Source organism: Podarcis melisellensis, assembly GCF_964234715.1.
Source record: "Podarcis melisellensis genome assembly, chromosome: 4".
Classification (NCBI taxonomy): domain Eukaryota; kingdom Metazoa; phylum Chordata; class Lepidosauria; order Squamata; family Lacertidae; genus Podarcis; species Podarcis melisellensis.
The window spans coordinates 48548139-48552532 of record NC_138531.1 but is presented as its reverse complement, the minus strand read 5'-3'; the positions used below and the strand labels follow the sequence as shown (position 1 = coordinate 48552532).

Below are 4394 nucleotides of genomic sequence, written 5' to 3'. Positions count from 1 at the left end.
GGACAGCCACGACAGCATTGACTTTGTTCCTGGACTCTGCCATAATAGGGCTTCTATAAGAACATCATGGCTTCCACATTCAGAGAAATTCTTCCATTTGCTCAAGCTCTTGTGTAAGATTCTATACAAGTTCTTTTGCAGATCTCTTCAGGACCCATTAGAGTTTATATGCTACAGCCTTCTTCCTTTGCACATTGTTTCTCACACTACATTTCAGCATTGCACTGTGAGAAGGCTTTTGCTTGTTTTCAGAACTTCACACAACAGCCTTAATACAGTTTCCCCTCCCACTGAAGGTTCCTTTAAGGTTAAGGGATCCAAGCTCTTGTACCAACTTTGGGCTCATCCATGCTTCTGCTTGTGCCGTACCTTGTGGTTTTCCCCTTGACCCACACCTTTCCAAGGGAAGCAATGTCAATCCAGAGAAAACCCGAATTGCTATTTATTCTGATTGAGCACTAAAGAGTGGTTTCCCCCAGGAAAAAGCAGCAGGACAACTACTACTTCATCTGCTTTTCGATCTTATAAAAAGGCATGGGAGGAATTTGAAACCTACACTTCCAGCCTCTCACCTGCTGCTTTAAACAGGGGTCCTGTTTGGCACCATGTGTGCCAGGTCCACCCCCTCAGCACCAATGGAAGGGCAGGTTCTGCAATACCTTGCCCATCATAGGTCCATGGGCAATGCAGCCAAGACCTGAATGGTCCAAGCGGCTGGTGTTACTTTCTTTTCCAAATGCTTATTCTCCATTGATCCTTGCTTGGGATTCTTAGTTAAGAAGGGAATGGAAGGATGGCATAGATTGACTCCCCCAGCTCCAGATAAGCGCAGACCCATAACCTTTGACATATTAAAGCAAATTTGGAGATTATTGCCATCAATTTGCTGGTCCTGCTTTGTGTACAGTGATACCTCGGGTTACATACGCTTCAAGTTACAGACTCCGCTAACCCAGAAATAGTACCTCAGGTTAAAAACTTTGCTTCAGGATGAGAACAGAAATCGTGCAGCAGCGGTGCAGCAGCAGTGGGAGGCCCCATTAGCTAAAGTGGTGCTTCAGGTTAGGAACAGTTTCAGGTTAAGTACAGACCTTCGGAACGAATTAAGTACTTAACACGAGGTACCACTGTATAGGCTCTTCAGAGCAGTGTATTCCGTGGCCTTCTTTGGGGCACTTAGAGTGGGTGACTGTGTGCCTGTGCAGAATAGAACAGGTGGGGCTGGTTGGGGGCGGGGATTCTCATTACCGATATCTCTCTTTTCCCATCCTCTGTTTATATCAATATCCGGGCTTCAAAAATGGAGCAACTGGCCAAAGGTGCTTCTATTCAACTTCCCACAATCAGGTGTGTGGGCCCATGCCCAGTGAAGGATGTTAGGTGTTTTCTTCAGTTGTACCCCAGTGTTGATGGCCCCCTCTTCATTCATTCCCCTGGCCAGGAATCAATTCTCTAGGGCCCTGTGTAAGGCAATTACCAGGTGTGGCCTGCAAGCCCAGCAGTATGCCACACATTCATTCAGAATTGGGGCAGCCACCACAGCTTGAAGCTGCGGTGCTTCTATCAAGGATATAAAGGCCATGGGCAGGTGGTGGTCGGAGATCTACAGGAAGTATATACGCTGCCAGCATCAAAAACTCACAACCTACTTTATTGCAATTTCTTTGCAGGTTCTTTTAACAAGTATATCTGGATTAGCGGTCACAGTATTGTGGATTGGGCTCGGATGCACACCATCACCACTGGATTTGAAGCTGCGCTTGGGCTGCCGTCTAACATCTTGATCCACTAGTTTGGTCACCGGGGCATGAAGTGGCCTGCATTTATGCCCTTAATCCTGCTCATCCAGTTGGGGGAAAACAATTTGGGCCAATGAAAGATTGGTTAATGTGGGCCATAATTGAGGACTTGCAGATGTTCCTCAACTTGTACCCCTCCATAAGCCTGGGGTGGTCGGAGATGCTTGAGAGATGGCAGTGGCACAACCCAGACCCATTGGGTATTAACCAAGCTCAGAAAAAGGCTAATCACACAGTGAGGCAGAGCATACCCCAGTGGGGAGGTTGGGTAGTTTTCCACCACGAGATCACATTCTCAAATGAGGCATTGTTTTGGCCCAATGGCATGCATCTTTCCTTAGCAGGAAACAATATTTGGTTGAGAGATACAATTGAAGGAAACAGGGCATGGATGCAGATATGAGTGGTTTGGCGGTGAGCATTTGCTCGGTGGGTGGTTGGGCATTAGGGCAATCCTTTGTTTTGGATGGAAGGGAGGTTGTAGTCTCTGCCTGCCCCTCCATACGCTGGGGTATTTTGTTAAAGGGATCCGGGGGGAGTGGCCTGGGCCAGGGCCAAAGGCACTCCCCCAGACAGTGGTCCCTGTGGGGGTCACCCTAATGGATGTAAGTCTTAGGAATCTCTGCCTGGATTGATCACGCGTCACTTCCGACGGGCGGGCTGGAAGTATTTAGATTGCCCCATGCCCAATTCAAGCCTCTTTCATCTGTATTCAATAAAGTTGTGGCCTGTTTTGACCCCAAACCAGTCTCTGTGGTCTCTCATTATACAGGGGTATGGGAAGTCCGATGCCTGGTCCTGCAAGAAGAATTGTGGATAAGCTGTAAGTCTTTACATAATACTTGGATATAAGTATGGCAGTGCAAATTATAGTTGCAATTCTTGTTACACAATAGGAGCATCCAACATGTTCTATGGCAACCCGGAAATGGGGGAAAGAAAGGTGTGTATTATCAGGTTTAATAGAAATCTTAACGTAAGAATTGAACTCAGTCACAAGATTTCCCCAATGTGCCTCAAACTTGGCAAGTAGATTGGAAGATATCCAGACTATCTGAGTGCCCAGATCTTGTAGCACAGCCAAGCAGCCTGGAGGCCCACCTTTTATATCTGTAGCAAAAACCTTCCCTTGTATACACTTGTACTAGCTTACACAACAATCCAGTCATTCCTCAAGTATTTCTTTTATAACACGTTAATGAGTGTGCATCTAATAGCATGAGAGTAAGAGTGTTCTGCTTTGTATACAAGTAGTCAGCACCTGTAATGGCAGGTCAAAGGGAAAAAAGGGAGGAAGTGCTTTTTGAAAGACATGGAAGACTCCAGCTGGCATTCCTGCCCTCTGTCATGTGCCCTGCAGTGCTGTTGGGACCAGGCTCCAACAGAACAGGAAGAAACAGAAGAAAGGGGCAGAGTTGTGGGAACCAGGGTTGAAAGGGGGGTGGAAACTCCCATTTCCACCCCAACTTCAGTCACTTTGCAAAGGGGAACAGGAATGCTGACTGTCCCCTCTGGCCTTCCTATAGAACAGGAAGCCTCAGTGAAGGCTTGGCAGGACTTTAATCAGCTGAAGTGGCAGCGATTGAACAGAGGCATTAGGTTGCAGTGTTGTCACCTAGGAGCAGATACATTGGTACCTCTGGTTACAAACTTAATTCGTTCCGGAGGTCCGTTCTTAACCTGAAACTGTTCTTAACCTGAGGCACGCCTTCACTAAGGGGGCCTCCCACTGCTGCCGCCATGCCACTGGCCCACGACTTCCACTCACATCCCAGGGCAAAGTTTGCTACCAGGAGACCTACTTCCAGGTTAGAAGAGCTCATTACTGGAAGTGTTTGTAAGGAGGACGTACGTAACCCAAAGTTCCACTGTAATGCCCATTGCAGATGGGAACAGACCTATATGCCTTGACAGAGCCTGTGCTTATATTCCAGGTATTCTCACAAGGCAAGAGAGCCTTACAAGTAAGTAGTGCCTCATCTATAAAAGCTTGGTGGAATGGCGGAGAAACCTGTTGGGACATCTTTGTCACCTCTGTTCAGTTCTGAATTTCTTGCCTTGCTCCTGAATCATGACTCCTGAGCACTGCGTCTGCTGTGGAGGCTGTGCCGTTACTTGCCTGAATAAAGATCTCTTCCTTCCTTCCAAGTGCTATTCTCTGCCTGTATATGTTGCCGGGGAGCCAGGACATCACAAACCTTTGTTAATAAATGGGGGGTTGGTTGGTTAGTGAGATGTGTGACCTGAGTCTAAGTAAGTATACCTAGGTTTTTCAAACATGCCTTCTATACATCTCTGGCACACTTATAACAGGGCAACTAAGAACATCAGTGCTTTAAAATGTTTGCATAATAATTCCACTGTGCCTTTCCTCCTCTGTCTCCTGGCCTAATGACTATAAAAACCATCTAGGTCTGCCTTCCCTATTTTCCTGTCCATCACCTCTGAAAAAAACATGCTCAAGCCAGGAATGGAGAACCGGTGGCCCTCTAGGTGTTGCTGGATTCCAACTTCCATCTTCCATGACCATTGGATCATGCTGACTGGGGCTGATGGGGGTTGAAGTCCAAAACATGTGTAGGGCACAAGGGTGAA

At 47.1% G+C, this 4394-nt stretch overlaps 1 long non-coding RNA gene across 1 annotated transcript; it reads left to right on the top strand.

Annotated features, from left to right (window-relative positions):
* Positions 1 to 1135: 1135 nt before the first annotated feature.
* On the top strand, positions 1136 to 3947 carry LOC309368045. The gene is made up of 2 exons (XR_014167511.1): positions 1136 to 1347; positions 2056 to 3947. It is a non-coding gene; the product is annotated as an uncharacterized lncRNA (long non-coding RNA).
* The last annotated feature ends 447 nt before the right edge of the window (positions 3948 to 4394 follow it).